The sequence below is a fragment of the Abramis brama genome (genome assembly GCF_963993115.1).
Source record: "Abramis brama genome assembly, chromosome: 17".
Classification (NCBI taxonomy): domain Eukaryota; kingdom Metazoa; phylum Chordata; class Actinopteri; order Cypriniformes; family Leuciscidae; genus Abramis; species Abramis brama.
Genome location: NC_139979.1, coordinates 24,174,220 through 24,195,763, shown reverse-complemented (window position 1 = coordinate 24,195,763; position 21,544 = coordinate 24,174,220). Strand labels below are relative to the sequence as shown.

The 21,544-nt window shown below is 37.3% G+C and overlaps 1 protein-coding gene across 1 annotated transcript in view; it reads left to right on the top strand.

The window, feature by feature from the left end:
- The window catches only part of ncalda (neurocalcin delta a), a 48,382-nt gene that overhangs the window by 2,306 nt on the left and 24,532 nt on the right, over nt 1-21,544 (top strand). Inside the window, exon 2 of the mRNA XM_084088453.1 lies at nt 2,458-2,535. The gene's annotated coding sequence lies outside the window, so the exon portion shown is untranslated. The remainder of the gene's footprint in view (nt 1-2,457; nt 2,536-21,544) is intronic.

The window sequence follows — 21,544 nt, the reverse complement described above, 5'->3', positions numbered from 1 at the left end:
ATATGTGGCCTTATGAATTGACAGGGCTTAGTTTTTTCCCAAGGTGCACATGCTCTCTTAAGTTTAGATTTAGGAGAGCATGAAAATTATTTACAGTGAGAGCCAAAATGACTTCCACTGTGGCGGGAGATGGTTTAAATCTTTTGTCTTGTTATCCTTTTTTTTTTTCCCAAATCACTTCACCAGAACCCCCCGCCCTGCAGCTAATTTCATTGGTTAAGGTTGTAGTGATGTGTAGGTTTAGGCATCAGTGTTTGTGTAGGCGATCAGTACTGTGATTGACATGACCAATAAAATCTTAAGAATCGGCTGCAGGGTGGAGTTTCCGCTGAATGGGCGAAAAAGCGCTTCAGAGATAACACTGCCATCTATCGGTCGGGGTTTAAACCGAACATGAAACCACTGCTACGAATCTTTGATCTAAACAAATATATAAACATTGATTTTTTTTTTTGTGGAGAATCGATACAGTATCGCCAAACATAATATTGTGATATTCATGTGAGTATCGATAAGTATCATGTGAGTATCCTGGGTCCAAACCATAGACTGTAAAAAAATATGGATGTAGTGTTTGTGACATCAGGTTTGTGAAGATCATTTTTGAAGCCCAAAAGTTGACGGAGCCGGCCTTGGCCATCTTGGCAGCGCGTCACTTCCGGATAACCGAAAACTGGCAAAGAGGCGGGGTTAGCTGAGGTGACGTCACTGCTAACAGACAGCGGACAAACGGCTAGTAGTGACAGCAGCGGCAATCCACCTGTCACTCAAGTGGCCACGCCCTTAATTATGCAGAACTTTAAGGCTTAATAATATAATTTTTGTGTCAATATTGCACACCCCTAATGTACAGTATTTCTTCAAGTCTTAAAAAGCCTTAAATTTGACTTTAAAAAGTGTGCTGCAACCCTGTAAGACATTAGGCTGCACAATTCCTGGTTTTCCATTCCCAAATTTAAATCATCATAAAATGACAATTAAGATGCGTTTTAAAACATTTAACTTTAAGACCTTAAATTTCATGAGGCAATTTTTTTTAAGCCTGTGGGGACTTTTGCACATATGCTGCTAGTAGGGCTGGACCCGAATATCCGAATATTCGTTCGGTGGGTTGGTATTCGATTTGAAAATTTGACATTCGAATATCCGTTTTTTTTATTGACACCTGGGATCCCCCGCGAAACGGTTCTCATTCGCGCTTGAATAAGGCCGGCGACACACTGGCTGCGTGGCGTGTCCGTTTTTATTTCGGCTCCCATGTTAACAGGTTGGAGTTTGCACACTGCCTGCGTGAGACACACGTCTCAGGCGCGGCTCGAGCCACGCGGAAAACGCGTGCATGATAGAAATAGAACCGACGCGCATGCCTGAGCTTGTGTTTTGGGTTAAGCTGCGTTGCTTTTGACATTGTGGAAAATAGAATAATAGAAACAAAATGTATTAGCCTTTTTACCCGTTATTATCAATCTAAATTAATCTTGTTTTTAAGTTAACATAATTTCGTTTTTCTTTATTTAAATTTCGTTTTTTTTTTATTTAAATTTCGTTTTTCTTTATTTAAATAAATATACCCTTTACTGTGTCAGTAATTTGTTAGTCAGAAAAATATTAGACTACCTTGAAAGTATTGTTTAATTTAACAGACCTGTGTGTGTGCGTTTTATAGCACTAGTGCAGTGTCCGTTCTCGGAGCATAAGCCCTGCCCGTGTGAGGTGTGCCGCTTCCCGCTCGCGCTGTTCTGTAGTTTATTAAAAGTTTATTAATTCTGAATGTGTCGCGTCTCGCGTGTCCATATATTACACCAAATGCGACACTGCACTCCCTTGTGAAGTCGAACGGTTCTCGAAATAATAAAAATGCAAACGGACATACAGACACATATAGAATCCTGCCTTTATTAGAGAGAAGAATATGTTCAGCCCCCTCTCTCCGAAGCTTCGAATATTCGATGTTCATTACTACCGAAGCTTCGAAGCTCAAAATATGGTATTCGGAGCAGCCCTAGCTGCTAGAAACATTTTACAGTTCACGGACATCTATTTTAGTCTCATTCGAGTGAAGCGATTGCACTGTCGAACGCTGCCTATTTTAATATCAAATCAGCCCTAATATATTGTATTTCATAGCTTGTGTGTTTGACGTGTTTATTAAACCAGGTTCAGTAAACATCAAAGGGCTGATGAAGAATTGATGGCAGATGTACAGTCAGAGCTGTAGGTTCTGTTGTTTTATTTTTTGTAGCTGTTGAACAACATCAGAACAATGAGGGGATGAGTCAAGGTTTCTGTTGCTTAGAAACAAGAGCACCCACCCAGAAGACAATAACCTCTTTTTTTTTATCACCATCATCAACCCATTCTTCCAATAAATATTTTTTTTGCCCTCATTTTTGTAATTCAACCCCTGATTGAGATATCTTGTTTAATACAAATGGGAATTTTTCTGTTGTCTTTCAGGTGAAGAGTTCCCTGGTCGGCAGCTGAAGAAAGCAGCCTGGTCAGTTGGTCAAGCCTGTGGATTTCTTCTGGCACTTGGTGAGGATCTGTGTTTCTTTATGAATAACTTTCACGATTAATCTTTCTGTAAATCTGTTACAGAACATTTGGTGAGTTTTGTTTTAACCAGAAAAGGAAGGAAGTGACCTTGAGGTTTATATTGTTGAATTACTTAATCAGTTGCATTTGTTTTTAGGTAGTAATAATGACTAATGACTCTTTCAAGAACATAACTTCTTCGAGCTGCTGTTGCCTAGTTACAGAACGGAAATAAAAGCCCACCTGTGTCACTCAAATCAGTACATTTCTAGCATGGTGACTGTCTATTGAGAGCACTGAAATTACAGTTTTACGTCCTGTGTAGCAGTATTCATTTAATATAATGAGAATTTTCTTGTCAACACTAAGAACTCAGTACCATCCAAACAAATTTAGGCTGACAGACATTCGTTGTCATGGTGAGGGATATAACTGACCATTCCTGACTGAGTCTTACTGTGTGTTCTCAAAACCGGTGAAGATCAGCTGACTTTCACTGGAATTTTCTTCTGAAAACCACTGTAGTGTCGCTGCCCAAATCATGCTATGCCTGAATGATTACACCTACTGGCTCTCATATCCGTGATCATGAATTGCCTGCAGAGCTTGAAGTCTCACGTCTGCTGTATTTTCACTGGCTGCAAGGCTGTCCTCTGGTTTACATTCTTCTTTTTCCCAAAACCCTGTATTAGAGTCTCAGAATATGTTGTTTGGAGGACCTTTTCCATACTATTAACATAAAAGCCATCCTGTTGGTTAAAGCTACATGATTCTGGATGAATTGACCCTTCCCAAGGAGTTTGATTGACAGGCGATCTGACCAATCATTATCCACTGAAACTGCTCATTTTATCCGACAAAGCAGTCACGAGAGTTTATAGATTAACGTTGGAGGATTTGAACTTTAAAAACTGAGTGTACTGATGTCTTTCCGCGGTTATAACAACATTCTTATGTTCATTCGTTTATTTGATGCTATAAATTAATTAGATTGAAGAGATGATCAGTTCACGAGCAGCTTTAACTGAGGCTCTACAGCGATCTGGCAGACACATTAAAGAGACACAAAATGGTATTTATTGTTTAAATTTCTTTAAAAAATGACTAAAGTTGAGACTTTCATATCAAAAGTAACCTAGTCTATCCTGTCTGTCAGCGCGTTGTCAGTGATTTTTTCACTGCGTGAGAGCGGCGTGACTTGGGTCTTTGCGAACGGTCAATTGAGAATCACAATTTTTTTTTGTTTCAAATGGAGATCACAGTTCTCCCACGAACAGACAACTAAATAAAATAACGCAATTTACTAGAGGTTCTGACAAAATATTAATTGCTGCAGTCTATTTAAAAGGGTTTAATTAGAATGAATGAAAAAAAATTTGGTTTGAATGAATGTTTCTATGACTCACTCATAAAGACTTCATGTGTTTCTTGAGGCTACTTTATGAATCACCATTTTTTTAATGAACCTCGTGAATGAATGATTCAATGACAAATAGGCTACAATTTTTTAAGTCACTTGTTGCCACCTACTGGTGTAATAATGTATTCAATACAATCATTGTTTGAAGCTCCAAGTTGCTTTCAAAAGGGAGTGTGCTCTATTTTGATTGTTACCGTAGGCTAGGGCTGAACGATTAATCGCAATTTACTTGTAATCACACTTAAATCGAGATGACTTATCACGATTTTAAAATCGCAAAGGCTGATAGATATATATATATATTTTTTTTTTTTATGCGCAGTTTGTCATTGATGTATACGGCTCTGTAAACGCTGCTCCATCTGAAAGCACTGTGAGTTTGAGTCACTTATAACGTGCATTTGAAAAAACAACACGCGTCAAACATCTTTCCAAAACATGAGAAGCATTTATGAACCTCTTGTCCAACAACAGACAACATTTAATAACATGCATTTACACCGAACTCACTTCATAACAACAGTTGAGCATCCTTCTGTGAGATGATGTGCCTTCTACACAGAATAAGGCAGTCGTGTATTTATAAGTCATGTTTAATCAAAGCGTCTGATTTAATCAATTTTCTGTTTATTCAGCTACAGCGATAGGGATTTCCTGGAATGATGCGCATTATTGTACTTCTGCGGCAGGGCATATTTATCGTGTTTGCATGAGAGCGCCCTCTGGCGTTCAAATGGGGCAGTATTTACTACCAATCAGCCGCACTCCACTGACAAGCTGCGCATAAAATAATCGCAGCCTTTGCCAAATCGCGTGCGGTTTTATTGTGATTAATCGTGCAGCCCTACCGTAGGCATCAGTGTTTATCCGAACTATAAACTTTTATCCCAGTACTTCTGTGATAACTTGAATTATTGTAAGACAGAAGTAACAAGTGTGGTTGAAAAGACTGTTTGTGAAGCTGTTTCGTACCTATACACATAGGTGGAGGGTGAACCAACTCCAGGGTAAGTCTAAGGAGATGCATTTCCTTTTTAAAAACACATTTAAATAGAAAGTCACAAAATAGTTTCAAGTTACATGTCGCCTAGCAACAACCTACACATCCCCGGATAAATGCTCCCGATAAATGATTTGTTAATGAAGTGGTGAAGATGTTCACAAACCACTATAATTTGAACAGAAAAGCAAGCATATTGTATGTGTGATTTGGCAGGGTAGCCAATTTGAATAATAAATAACCATTGCCTAACTAATGCAACAAAACACGTTTTATGCAAATTCTAAATGGATTATATATTGCCTAGAAAGTCCGCAAAGAGCGCTCTCTTTAAAATACCTAACAAGCTGTCACTCATCTCAGTTCAACACGATCTCACAAAGTTCCGCTATAATCAATGAAACTCACTGAGTCTCTTATTTAGCATGTTGGTAAAACTGTGTGAACTTTCTTCTTTTCCCTAAAAGTGTTATGTAAAGAGGCCCTCAAAAACAGTTTGGCAGGGTAAAAAGATGTAAATAGCAACATGACAAGTGTAAAATTATACCAGGGTTAACCATATCTGTGATAACTTAATCGGTTATCTTTGAAAAAATAAAGCTCAAATTGCATTACACTACTGTGTAATCAGTAGGTAAAGTAACTTCATGGGTAAATTCATTCTCAAATGAGATGTTATGGAAATGCATGCTGAACTGGAGAAACATGGTGGAAGGCAAAGTCTGAAAATCCAAACAAAATCCATGTGTAAAACTACCATCATTATAATAAGATACTGTATATTGTAACATTTATGTTTGTTTTTGCAATGTTGAATATCATCAACAAATGCAGTGGGAAATAATATGTCTCCACAAAAAAGGCTAGTGTTTCGTAATTCAAAAATCATTCTTGACTTGATAAATGTCTTTTTTGTGTTGCTGACATGTTGCTTGTGGTAAAACCGCAGTGAAAATTGTTGTCTATTAGAGGTATTTAGCTTAAGTAAAATTTTGTAATCTAAGATGAGAAACAGCTTGCAGCGTTCTATAAATAATCTTAAACCCAATCTTTTTTCCATAGCTGATCTCATTTAACCCAGTGGTCGTGTTATTGCGTTGCTGATTTAGCCCACACAACACTATCTGCCTAGTGGGTTGGTTCAAAAGGTGGTTTCAATGAGGCAGTGAAACATTGTTTTTCTGTCCATGTTTAAAAGACTTGGCTCAGTGGAAAAGCCTTGGGTTATTTCAAACTGAAAAAGCAACACCTTTTATTGCAGCGGGTACTTTATTGTCAGGAGTTCTTCATTGTCTGCTGTTGGCTGAATCCCAGAATTGCACTGATGCCCAGACTAGTGCTAGATGCACTCTCTTTGCTTTATATGGTTGGAAGAACTTCATGAAGAGCTTGTATGAAGTACTCTAGAATTAATATGTAATAATTAATACTTTTCTAGTTAATATTTAATATGACATTCAAAAATAATTTAATACTTGTTTTAGTTGTTTATTATAAGTCTTGACATTAGCATAACAAAAAATTGCATTAATATTGAGACTTTTATTTAAATATGGGCTAAATGCAACCATGCAAAGTACCATCATAAAGAATGAATCAAACAGAAATAGAGTCTATTTTTGTTCACCTCAAATTTGTAGAAACATTGACGACGAACACCTGTTCATTTGTATGTGGGTCAGGTTTAATAGGCATGACAATAACCTGTGGTAACCTGATATTTTGTTTGTGGAAAAATTTGCAGATTAATTTTTGCATGTTGTTTTACTTCATCTATGTCTGTGACCACAAATGTTTACTGGGCTTAAATGAGACTCTGGATTGATGTGTCATGAACTCAGGTCTCAGTGATGGTAACCTGCATTTGTGTGACTGATTCTTACTCGATGTTGAGCTGTCAAACCAAAAGTTATCATTTTGCTAACAGCTGCTGACTTAAAAACCTCATACCTTTTAATACTTCTAAATCATTGGTGGCTACTAGAAAGAGAATGGTGAAGTCAGGAAAATGTGTGCTTTACAGCTGCAGTGCGTTTTAAGTGTGAGAGAACCGTTCTGCTCAGCTGTGTTTGCGTCATGGCTCATTTTCAATTTGTAGTTTTTTTTTTTTTTTTTTTTTGTGTGTGGACAGAAATATTACTAATCGCTGGAATCTGGCTGTGTCGTGCCTGGTTAGGAGATGGTTATTAGTCGTTGATAGGCATACAGTTTCCATTGGTCCAGTCATCTCCGTTATTACACAATAATCAGGGTATATGTTTGAGAAAAAGGATGTTGACATGAATTAAGCTCGCAGCCACATCCCCATTCTCACATTCAAATGTCATCTTGCACCAACTGTGTATAAGAAAGCACTCTTCTGCTCATCTAAAACAGAAAACAATGAATCGAGTGAAACTGCAGAATAGCTCTGTGGGAGGCATACAGACAGCCATTCGTCGATAATGTTTTATCAAAGGCTGAGCTGATGCCGTCATTGCTTGAATAATGATGTCTGTAAATGTCATTATTCTCCAGGTGGTCTGCTGAAAGGAAGTCAATAACAGATCACTCAGCCTAAGCACAAACTGTCAGCAGGCGCATGCCACCAGAGCACTGCCTACACACTGAAACCATTCACTGCAGCACATGGTGTTGACTATTGGCAAAACCTGGGTTTGATGTCTTTGGATAATGTGTGGTGGAACGCTTTCAGCACTGACACTTTTTTCATTCAACATTGAGAATGTTTGACCTCTGTGATTAAATACAAGGCCATACAAAGTTTTACATATCTTAAATGGTGTAAGAAAATTCTAAATGATCATTTAAAGAGGTCTTAAATTTGCGCAAAGAAAAATAGGAATTGAGATATGGTTTAATGTGAGTCAGTGTTTCCCATACATTGATTTATTTGTGGCGGCCCTCCACAATATCAACATTGACCGCCACAAATAGATTTCCGTGCTTCCCATTCATTAGCTAGACTGTGGCGGCCCGAAAATATATTTAAACTTCTCATAATAACATAAAGGTCTTTAATGTCATGTTTTGCGGCATTGCTGTCAAACAAAACTAAATTCGAAAGCTCCATAAGGCTTTGTGTCTTTATCAAATCCATCTGTGCATGTGCTGAGTTTAGCGTGCATTTGGGAACGTAGCGGGCACCAGTTATGCATATTTTCACATATGCATAGTTGACAATTTCCACATTTCGCTAGATTTGTAATGAGACGGGTTTTTAAACATGTTTTCCGCCAAGTTAAAAGCTTGACTGCAGTTTTTGTCAAAATAAAAGCTCAAGTGTTCATCTCTTTCAAGTATAGTAATTAGGACAAAACTAATTATGAAATTGATTTATTTTTCTTTTATTTATAAACTGAAAAAAAAAAAAAAAAAAAAAAACGTTTTATTTATTTTTCAGTGCATTTATTTTTTTGTTTTACAATATATGGCTGTTACTGTCATAGGATTAATATTAAATATTATGTAGTGTATTGTAGACTGAGACACTATCACAACTAAAGAGGTTTCAGTCCCCTTTAAAGTTCAATGCACAGACTTTCTTTGTTCAATTTGCTCACTGAATATGGGTTGGAGCTAGTCTGGCTATCACCAGACCAAGCTCAATCTTTTAAGATTGAACATTAGTCTGGGGAGTCTGCTCTGTATTTTCTACTGCACAAGAGGCGTGATCAACGGGCATAGTTCAAATGCAGGGATGCAAACAGCGCGCTTTTCGGCGCCTCCCGCTTTTTTCACGTCAGTTTGGGTGACAAAGTCATCTGAAGTCATTCCTTAGCTTAATGTGAGGGACAGAAGTCTATTTACATCATTAAAGTATACGGAAACTCGTTTTCCCTCCTCCTCATTCACATTATAATGCATGATCTGTAGTTAAAAGGCTGTGGTTTTGCATAAAATGACTTTACTTTGTTGCTGTTTTTAAACGACTCGCTACCGTGTGCTTGTTAGATCACACACATCGCAAGGACTATGAATCGGCATCAAACGCACAATAACTGGAATTTAAAACTGTGAAACAAATGATCAATAAACTGTTGGACAGATATACACTAGGATTTGTGCGCTCGACATTTCTTCGCTTTGTGCCGTGAACTTTTAAATGCGCACTTGTGCAGCGCTGAACACTGTGACTCCATGTTGCTTTGAGCACATCATTCTGCACCCGCGATGCGCATACGCGCTTTGTGCGCTCTGTTTTGAAGCGTTTCATATTATCATGGTTTTGCGCACTGAAAGATTATTAAAAGCCTATATTTTTTTATACCTAGCCTGCTCAATACATTTTAAAATAAGCATAATTTAATTGTATATTATTTCTGTGTAGTGTAGGCTATACAAATATATACACTTCTGAATTCTTGACATTAATATATAAATATAAAATTGTGAAATGTATGATTGCCTGATTGAATTTTATGAGTACTAATAGTAATTTGTTTTTATTAATGTTTAGATTTTATAAAATTACTGTGCAGATTTTTTCAAGAATTACTTTTTGCTGCTGATTTATACACTCATTAAGTTTAATAAAAATACATAATACATTTATGTAATATTTAAAGGTGTTAACTGTAATCTTACACTGCAAAATAATAACTTAAAAAGGATTAAATTCATCACAATTATGTAAGTATCTGGATATTTGCCACGGGGCGAGGGCTTCGATAACCTCTCTCTTTTTTGACCATACATGTTTGCATCCCTGCAAATGACTCCGTACGCAATTGGATAGTCCTTCAACCAATCAGACCAACGACCTGGGTGACGTACTTTGCAGCGAAAACTCCAGGCAGGAAATGCGTCAACAAACGTGTTGGTTTGTAGCATAGATCAGCAGTTTGCAGAAGCAGCAATGGCATCGAGCAAATAATAATAATAATAATAATTATTATTATTATTATTATTATTATTATTATTATTATTATTTTTGCAGGTTGTGCAAAAAACCCCATAAAAGTGAGTGGTATTTACAACCACTCGAGCGATTTGTTTGCTAAACTAAAGAAGCCATTGAGAATCATCAGTTCAGTTCAGTAATACTTTATTAATCCCCAAGGGGAAATTCTTTGTCACAATTGCACAGTTGCCCACATGTATAATAAACAACAATAAATATTGTAAAGGCATTTACACTATTTGGATATGTAATAATGAACATATTCATTCAATCTAATGTTCCAATGAACAAGGGAACACATAACAACGAAAGTATTACACATTAATTTTAAAACCGGTCAAATTAAACAAATAATGTTGCACAGCAACCAAAATATTTAAAATTTAAAACTAACTAATGGTTCCTATGCCAGACACTCAGAGGGAAGAATTATAAAGCCTAATGGCCACTGGCAGAAATGACTTCCTGTGGCGCTCAGTGGTACATTTTGGAAGAATAAGTCTTGCACTAAAAGTGCTCCTGTGTTTAAGTAGCAGATCATAGAGTGGATGGGAGACATTATCCATGACATTCAGTTTGGACAGCATCCTCCTCTCTGACACCACTGTTAAGGAGTCAAGCTCAACCCCCACCACATTACCAGCTTTACGGATCAATTTATTCAGTTTATTTGCATCTGCCACCCTCAGTCTGCTACCCCAGCATGCGACCGCATATAGGATAGCACTAGCTACCACCGATTCGTAAAACATCCGCAGCATCGTCCTGTCGATGTTAAAGGACCTTAGCCTCCTCAAAAAATAGAGATGGCTTTGGCCCTTCTTGTAAAGTGCTTGAGTGTTCTTGGCCCAGTTCAGTTTATTGTCTATGTGCACTCCCAGGTATTTATAATCCTCCACAATGTCGACAGGGACCCCCCAGATTGATACAGGGGTCACTGGTATATTTGTTCTCCTTAGATCCACGACAAGTTCTTTGGTCTTTGTCACGTTGAGCTGCAGGTGGTTCTGATCACACCATGTAACAAAGTCCCTCACCATAGCTCTATACTCAGTCTCATCACCCTTACTGATACAGCCAACCACCACAGAATCATCAGAAAACTTCTGAAGATGGCAAGATTCTGTGCGATAGTTAAAGTCGGTAGTGTAAATTGTGAAGAGGAAGGGAGAGAGTACTGTCCCTTGCGGGGCCCCGGTATTGCTGATCATGATGTCTGATACACAGTGTCGAAGGCGTACATAATGTGGTCTGCCAGTCAGGTAGTCAACAATCCAGGACACGAGGGGGGCATCCACCTGCATTGCTGTCAGCTTCTCACCCAACAAGGCCGGCCGAATGGTGTTGAAAGCACTGGAGAAGTCAAAAAACATGACTCTCACAGTGCTATCCGGCTTGTCCAGGTGGGCGTAGATGCGATTGAGCATGAAGATGATGGCATCCTCTACTCCCAGTCGAGGCTGGTAGGCAAACTGGAGTGGGTCCAGTACAGATTTAACTATGGGCCGCAGCTGGTCCATGACCAGTCTCTCCAGGGTCTTCATCATGTGAGAAGTCAGTGCCACGGGTCTGTAGTCCTTGGAGTTACTTGGACGAGGCGTCTTTGGCACAGGAATAAGGCAAGATGTTTTCCATAGCACAGGGACCCTTTGGAGACTCAGGCTCAGGTTGAAGACACGACAAAGCACTCCACATCATCGAGAGGTTAAAAGGAATTGGATTGGATTAAACATGCCAATAGTGCGCCAGGTGGATAAGCCAGTTTGTGATTGGTCCCTGCAGATTTGTAACGGAAGCAGGATAGAAGAATGTACAGGTTTCCAGCCTGGGGAGCTTTTAATTTTAATCTCTCAAAGTGCACTAGACTAGACCAAACCCGTCACATTTCTTTTGTTTATATTGTAGTTTTTACAGTCATTTTATGGTTTGGATGTTACTATATCTCTACCCCACCCCATGGCATTAATTTTATTTGTGCAGGACTTAAGGGGTTAGTTCTCCCAAAAATTAATTCTGTCATTTACTCACCCTCATGTCATTCCAAACCCGTAAGACTGTTGTTTATCTTTGGAACACAATCATCAAAGTAATCCATGTAACTCCAGTGGTTTGACCTCAATTTTATGAAGCAATGCGAGTGCTTGCTTTGCGCAAAAAAACTTAATTTACCACTTTATTTAAAAAATATTTATCTCGTACGTGCATGTTCACAAGAACACCATGAAATGTGACGGGTTAACATGCATGTGTATATGATACGCGAGAGCAGACATTGTTGCGTGAACTCGCGTTGCAGATTAATAGTTTGTAAATAATGTGGTAAATTTTATATTATTATATATATATATATATATATATATATTTTTTTTTTTTTTTATGCAAACAAAGCACTTGCGGCACTTCATAAAATTGAGGTCAAACCACAGGAGTCACGTGGATTACTTTAATAATGTCTTTTCTACCATTCTGGGGCTTGAGAGTGGTAGTTGCGTAGCTATCAATGGAGGGATGGAAAGCAAAGCTCTCTGATTTAATCAAAAAGACCTTCTCTTACGGGTTTGGAAAGACATGAGGGTGAGTAATTAATGACAGAAATATCCTTTTTGGGTGAACTAACCCTTTAAAAAGGTCTTAATCCTTAAATTAGTTTTTTTTTTTTTTAAACTCGGGTACAGGGTATTTTTTTTGATACCCTGTAAATAAACTCTGGAAAATGTAATGATGGCATTAGTCAAACACTTTAGTGTCAACAATGTTTACCTGTTTATGAAAAGGCAATGGGTAACTGCATCACTGGAAAGGGGTTATATTATGAGGAATCTTTTGAGATAAGAGCTTATTGTACCATCATGAAGACGTGCTGCTTTTCTTCCATACCAGTAGACACATGACAATCACAAAGAAGCATTATCTTGTGTATTTTCTTCCACCACAAACAGAAGTGAAACATGCATCTGAAAAACAGACTTAAAGTTTAAACTTCTCCTATTAGTATTGGTTGTTATTGAATGGCTTATGGACTAATTTATAGGGTTAGTTCACCTAAAAATAAAAAATTCTGTAATTGAATTAACCCCTCATGTCGTTCCAAATCCATGAGATTTCAGTTCACCTTCAAAACACAAATATAGAAAGAAAGATAATACAGATAAAAATATTTTTAACTTTCTTTCATAATTTTTGCCCATCCATTGAAAAATTTAGTGTGAGTAAATGACATAATTTTAATTTTGGGGTGAACTAACCCTTCTGAATCACTTCTGATCAACCAATGATGGATTGGAAGTAGATGTAAAGTGCCAGTTAGTGTATTAAAATGTGAGGACCCTATTGGAATTCATACGTTTTATTATTTTCAAGCAAGTGTGCAGCGCACATCCTGAAAAGTGAAACCAGCACTTTTTGATCACCCCCTGGTGGCTGGCTGCAGTACAAGTCAGCTTTACAGTCTGTGTTCAAGTAGTTTTTGCATTAATCACAACAGCATAATTGCGATTTGATGGTGCAGTCCCAGTAAAGACTTCATCTGAGGGACAAACAATAGAGTTTGTGTAGACATGATACTTTGCGTTAGAACACTTAAGTTTCAATATTTTTTTTAATTCGTTATGCAGCATTTACTTGCGTGATGTGGGTTGGTTTGTTAAACTGGGCTGTTTTGAAACAGTCTGTGGTAAGAAATGTTAATGATTTTGGCAACTTTCCCTGAAAATGTTTGAAATGTTTTAAATTTTTTGGATCGTTTTAACAGAAAGTTTTGTTACCTAATATGTTCATGAGAAGTTTAAGAGTGTAAGTTCAAATTGATTTCAGCTGTGGTGTTTAAAGTTGTCCTTTTCACTGTTACTCTGGGATGGGTGAAACCAGCAGTGTGGTGACCGCTAGCAAGAGACGCTGTTGAGAGAGGTAACTAAGTGATGCTGACAGCCCTGACTTCACACACCACATAAGACAGATTCTGGCCTTACCCTCCTAAGCTGGCAAAACAGTCTTGATGCATAACAGAAGCAAGTGTTTGGCAAAGGTCTTTACACAAAGGTCTTTAGGGGAGTGTGCTACTTTGCTGCAAAAAAAGTATTTTTTTCTTTCTTTTTTTAATACTTGTTAAACCTATATTTTCTACACTGATTTGACTTTTAAAATTCTGGAGTAAATTTTTGATTATTTTATTGGGAGGCAGCAGATCACTGTTTCCTGAATGCATAACATAAAACGTCATCTTACTGTGTGAAATCAACCTGTTAAACCAGTTTGGTATACTATCAAATATCTATAAAATAGGGCTTGTTTTAAGAATTGTTTAAAACTGCAGAGCTGTTCAATAAAACCTGACAAAGAAACACTGACCTGCAAAAGAGACCAGCAATGACGGTGTAAAACTGCCAACCTTGTCTATTATGTTAAAACCACCACAGCTTCTCTTTCCTCCCACACACTGGATGCTATTCCTCCATTAATGCCAAATATATTGGCTCATATATTTGCACCCCCATTACACTCATGCTTCATCAATAATTCATCACGAGTTTAGTTAGTCCATTCAACCAAAGTTTTTTTTTTTTTTTTTTTTTTCAAGGTTGAAAAATCTCACTCTCTAGTAACTGGAAAAGGGTTAGGGTTGTTCTGTATGTTCTGTCAATGTCAGAAAAATATAACTGCATAACAGCTCTTGTATTTTTATATATATACCATTTTAGTGTAAATGACATAATTAAAATTTTTGGGTGAGCTAATGGTAACCCTTCGGAATCACTTCTGATTGACCAGTCAGTCACATGCTCAGATACCGTGACGGTTCTGTTGCGGGTTCCCGGCCTGTCTATTCTGAAACCGTATAGTTTGCCGATAGTGCTGCACTGATCATAATCCGCGGGTCAAATAATAAAAACATAACATTCCAAGTAATCGAGGGTGGATGACAGATAAATCATTATAATGTGTTGTTTAATAAAGACACGGAACTCTCATCACGGTAAAACGCCATGAATGTGCGTCACTCTTTTACTTTAGTTTTCAACAACGTAATTCTCTTCAGGGAAAACCAATAAAGGAAAACATATCAGGGCTCGACATTAACGCATGTCCGGGACACGTGAATGGGACAAGTGAAAGAGAATTGTACTTGCCCAACTGGACAAATGCCCTGATTAAAAAATATATATATATATATATATTTAAAAAAATAACGAGGGAATCACTGAAAATGCAAGGATGATTCTGATTTTATTTCATTTAATGTAAGTGGCGATTGATAGCCTATAGTTGATAATAATATATACCTAATGTAGGCTACTGACGGTAACAGAGTTGCGCTGTTGAGGCTCGCACAGTTATTTATAACATTATACAGTTAAGAAACCTCACATGACCAGAGTGCTGTTTTCCTGAATACCATCACGATTGAAACCGAGACACTGATTTTATAAGTTCAATAAACAAATAGTTAAAATTAAGTCCCTTACATTTTAGACGCAATGACTGTTTTTGTTCTGTTTCAGCAGTGAAAATAGTTCCAAACAAAGATCACAGCAGAACCATCGCGCATCTCACAGGAACACTCAGCCGTGTTTCATTACTAAATGATACAGCGTTTTGAACGAATCGGTTGAGTCAAAGATTCAATTACCCAGTCATAAACTGCAGTCAAATTTTGAATAAATCAGCCGTTTGAGTGAATGACTCAATGACTCGCTCATTAAGACGGTCGCCTGCCGCCTCCTACTGGCGGTTTAGTTTCAAAGTATCATTCTTTTCAACATTCCTTATTTGTATATTCAAATAATATTTAAAACACTCTCATAATCTCATTTAAGGCGAGACACGGCAGGCAAAAACATCGATTTTTCATGCAGTGGTCAGTTTTGAGATTTTGGGCTAGTTTACTCCTTCAATATGTGTTCTTTCAATCTGCTATAAAGAAAAAGTTGAAAATATACATTAAGATGTTTATTTTATTACATTTTGTTTATTTGCAGCAGTAAGTTTCTCCCGAATTTACCAAGAAGTTATCATTCCAGCGCGACACGCCGAGCTCCGTCTGTTTACTGAAGTCTGTCGTGACCGGTATCGTTGTGAAGCTCTGAGTCTCCTGCACAATGCTATGTAACCCAAATATGGGCATTTCCTTTCTATTATAGGATTATAGATCTTATTTTTTTTTTATTGCACCAGCGGTCAAAGTCTGCTCAGACATGCACATATCCATGTAATCTACTGCTGAGGAGGCTGGTTGGCAGAGACTTTCATTTGGTTTTTACTGCCTATCAGGTTAATCTTCTATATAATAATATCTGCACTCCTGGACTTGATAGGAATCTTTATATCAGACGCCTACTGTCTCAGAACTGCAGTACTGCACGTACAGAGACAAATACCATTGAGGATATTCTCTCAATGGTTTGCCACATGTGGGCATAGTAGTGTGGTCAAAATTATCAATATTTCAATACGTATAGGTACTGATATATCCGAAACGTTTTAAGTAATCCTTTTCTGCAGTATCGATGCATTGATACTAGCTGCACGTTCTCGCTCTCTCTTTTCTCAAACTGTAAATGGACAGTTTGACACACACCCACCTCCTCTCATTCACTCCGGGTGAATAGTGTTGGTGTTACAGGTCCTGAATTTCAGAGCGAGGTTGCAGGTATTGCGCATAATTTTACTCATTCATGCAGGTTTCACGCTCGCACCAAAACTATGCGCACCACTGATCTATACAAGTGCCGTGCATGTAAAGCCGCCTCTCAAACCGCTCGTGAGTACCAAATTTAGTACTTTTCGTGGCTTATTGCACTGCAAATACACAAAATTATGTCTAAATCCCTGTCTTGGCAAGTATTCAGGAAAACTGTCATTTTTAGAATATAAATAGAGATAGAAAACAAATGTTGGGTAACAGTAAATAGGATCCGTGCATAAACTCTTAAAGTGACAGCAGCCTAATACACCTGCTGCTGTCTGCCATGTTAATCAGAGAACAAAAGACACTTTGCTCTTTGACTGAATAACTTTTGTAACTTACCTTGTACTTTTAAGCATTAATCTGTATTTCATTTTTGCAATGAAGATTATCCAGTACATTTGATTACTGTATTTAATTTCTGTAGTATTTCTTACCTGAATACTGCTGTTAGACCCACCTGAAAAATGTTTATTTCATTTGCCTCTTTATTCTATTGTATTTATTTGTGCTATCTTTTGCAATTAGTTTATTTGTTCTTATTTTATTACTGTTTACTTGTTTTTTTTATGTAAATTTAGTTCAAAGTTTAAAAAAAACATCCCTGTACTGTAAAGCTATTGCAACAAAATTAATAAAATTATCAAAAACTTTATTTTATATAAAGTCTGTTTTCCCTATAGAATATCAATATTTTAAGTTATTGTATAGAAGTTAGAAATTCCAGTGTCGTGACAACACTAGAGCATAGGCACCCAAGATGTTCAAATTCAGAAATCATTAGCAGTGTTTAACATGCCTGTCCATGTGCGTTAATCTAAATTGAATCGTAAAAGGCATCACCCACGCGGCTCTGTTGACAGAGTAGAACCACTGCAGAGGGATGAATCACTCATTCTTTCATTGTTTCGTGACCATCTGCACTCTGGGTGAGGTGTGGTGGTGGGGGGTTGGTTAGGTGCCACATGATGAACAGCAACACTGTTACAAATACATCCATTGCATCTCTGCTTCCCTCCCTGCCTGCCTATATGAAATAGGAGGTTCTTCTGTGTGAGTGGGCAAAGTCGTGACGGTCGTCTCTGCCGTGAGGAAGAGAACTGAAACACTCGTAGGAGTGCAGCTGCCCACGCATTCATATAAACCTATGTGCGTCCACGACTGTACAACCTGCACACCTCAACAGTCTAACACATCTCCATAGCAGGTGTCCAAGCAGATAGGCTGCACACAGTGGGTCTTTCTAAAACGCTGGATGCCCATTGTGGGAATGATTGCGTTTCTGTGCATGATGCCAAATATCAATGGCAAAATTATGTATTTGACTCTATAATAATGGAAATGGATGCAGCTCATATTTTGCATATAATTAATTTAGACTATTTAGATTTTATGTAACTATTTAATGTGATAAAGTGTGGTATTTTGGTTGGTCCTTCACCTTCTGTTTCACTCATTGTTTGAATGGAGAATGGTGGCTAAACTAGCAGCAGTGCAAGCCAGACACTCACTACTCTGCAGTTTCTTAAATATTCCTTGCATCTCTTTGTGGTCTTATTCTTAGTTAAAGATAAATAGTCTTAAGTCTAATACCTCACTCTAAAACTCAACTATCAAGTTATCAAAATGACTCATTTTAAACAATGAATCATGATTTACTTATTGTAGAGTTCACGAAAGTTATCATGAGCATTGTAATGTTTGAAGCAGATGTCATAACAAATTTCTGTAGACCGGGAACATTTTAAAACGAGCTGTTTATTCATAAAGGTCCCGATATACTTCAAGCAAAATCGAAGAACGAACTGATGTGACATCATTTCGAACAAAATCAGGCTGAAACGAAGTTCGTTTGGAGTTTGCTTTGGGAGTTCGCAACAGCTTTGATGATTCAATGACTTGATGATTCAATGACTTGATGATTCAATGAATGATTCAATGAATGATTCAATGAATGATTCAATGAATGATTCAATGAATGATTCAATGAATGATTCAATGAATGATTCAATGAATGATTCAATAAATATTTTCATTACTAAATGAATCAGTGTTTTTGAGTCTCTTTTTTTTTTTTTTTCAAATCTCTTGAATGAATGATTCAATGACAAATACATTTTTTTAACAGTCAGTTTGTCGACACCTGTTGGCATAAAAGATGTAATCAATACATCCATTAATTGAAATGCCATCTTACTTACCCAGTACTTCTGTGATAAGAATATTTGTAACAGAAATTATGCTATTGTGTGGTTGAAAAGTGTGTGAAGCTGTTTTATACATGACAGCGGCTGCGCCAATGCAGATCTGAATATCCCGGAGTGATTGTGTTAAAGGTTTAATACGCTCAGGCTATTTAAGGCAGTTCTGGCTATGGTTCAACAACAAATGTTAGTTTGCCATCAGTTGACAGAAGATGAATATCGATATCTTTGTTACCCAGGTGATGCATTGCTCATCAATTGAGCCTTGTAACGTTGGCACTCAGTTAAATCAATTTCAACAACTTTACATTCATGAATGAATCACCATTTTTAAGCTTATTAGTTAAATGAATGGTTTAATGATGGCTCACTCATAGAGACAGACCTTTGCACCCCCTTCTGTCGTTACAATGTAACTGCACTGCACTGATTGACAGCATGCAATTGTTCAGTTTTAAAGTCTTGTAGGCTCTTTAATAAGCCAAAGTATCCTAACATGGATAGTGTTTTGTGCAAACTCTGTTTTTAAAGGCCTATTATTATTATTATTATTATTATATATCATTGTAAAATGAATATTTGTTGTGCTTTGAATCTTAATTAAAACAACAATTACAGCATTACTGTAAATAATATAACCAAGGCAACATCCATGTGATATTACTATATCTGAAAAAAATAAGTTAACAATGACAGTCAACAGAGAGCTTACATATCACTTATATAAAGCTTGAATGATCGTGATCAGTATCGGCCTATCATAATGACGAGAAATCTGTAGTCGCTATCGGCTGCAAAAATCCTGATCGGAGGATCCCTAATTAGCAGCTATCACTGAGCCACCAACTCTGTGTCAGTGAAGGGCTCAAACAAGTGTTCCTTAATAATGCCAGAGTCCATTTCCTTCAATAAAGGACCAACCCCTCATCCTCAAAAGTATGTACAATCGATAAAATTGGATGATCACCAGTAAACTGAAGTGCTTAACTATCGCGTTATTTAACTTAAGCAAATACACAAAATAAACAATGTTGCAACTTATAATTGCACAAAACTTGACTGTGCTAGTCATGAAGGTGTTACTGTTGCGGATGCACTTATCCCCGTAACAACACGCTAAAACATGGGCACATAAAGAATTTGCAACCATTATGGTTTTATGTAGCTTACATGACAGACGTGTTGCGCGTGTTGCACTTTAACCGTATTTTCCTTTTCTAAGTGATTCCAATCATACGTCAAGCAATTCAAAACCATCATCATTGAACAGTGCGCATCTGAAGTGTCTCACCTGGAGAAAAGTCCATTATTTATCGGCTTTAATACATCGGCCTAATTTTCTTATCTTACCTAATTTTTGCAGATGACCATTACATTTAAAATGAACACATTTCTGCCGAGATGTGGTGACCGATATATTGTGCATCCCTAGTTGGGATGTAATATTGTTTTCGTGTCACATTTGGAAAAAGGTCAATTAATTGAAGTTGCATCATCTGAGTAAGGCTTGAAATGCCAGCTGCTCTTACTCTTGAGTCAGCCGTTCCTATCTGACTGCAAGTTTTCATAATCCCCTTGCTCTAAAATCTCAATGCTGGCATTTCATAATCCAAAGCATTATTTTGTGCAGGAGTGTATGATGTGCAGCAGTAAGCGCCTTATCTAATGCACTGCCGTGACACTTAAGATGTGCGTTCTTGGGTTATCTTGACAGGCAAATGTTAGAAAACCTGTGTTCACCACACTGAAATTTATTCATGGTTTATGCAAAGCAAGAAGAGTAAGACAGAGAAAAAAAAAATTAGTTCTTGCATAGGAATAAGATACAGTGTGGTACACGTTGAAATTCATTTGTCAAAAATGTATTTATTACATTTATGGTCCTGTTACAAACTATTAGGCCCGAAGGTATTCACTTTCATTTTAATCGTTACATTTTAATCTATTTTAGTTGGCCGTTTAGTTGATGTCATGTAGGCTTATGACATTAAATAATGTCATTTCCATCCTTAATTTTTACTTTGTTCAGTGTGATTCCAGAGGCTTAGACTAAGAAAAAAATCATTGTGTCCAAGTATATTTGTTTTGAATGTTGATTTTCAACACCTAGTTCATGACTGCATTCATTTTTCTGAATTCTGTCCTCAATATCATATATCATATCTTTTTTGTTTTTATTTGTTGGGTAAAACTTTACTGGAATACACAGAGGCAAGAGACTACAACATAATTCGTTTTACCTATCAGCCATAAAGAGCTCTTAAAGTGAACTAGAAAAAGGCTCTCATTTAACTATTCACACTGTTGCTTTTGGAACCCAGTTTAAGGTTGTTAACAACAAATATTATTCACAATATTTGAAGTTAGACAATGTCAAAGAAAGAATCTAGGACAAAATTCATTCTGACATGAAGCAAGAGCTCCTCACATACGCATGTTCTGCGAAAAGCTCTCGCGCTGCACAAGCAGCAGAGCACCACTGAACATCCAAACAAACAGCTTATCAGACTTGCTAACTAATAGCTTTTGTTTCATCTGTACGTCACAATCAAATCAAATGTTTCTTCATGCAGAAGTCTTGTCAAATACCAATTTTAAAGGGGTGGTATAATGCCCTTTTCCCAAGATGTAAAATAAGTCTTTGATGTCCCCAGAGTGTGTGTGTGAAGTTTTAGCTCAAAATACCCCCAGATATTTTTATATAGCATGTTAAAATTGTCACTTTTTGAGGGTGAGCAAAAACGCACCGTTTTGTGTGTGTTCCTTTAAATGCAAATGAGCTGCTGCTCCCGGCACAGGG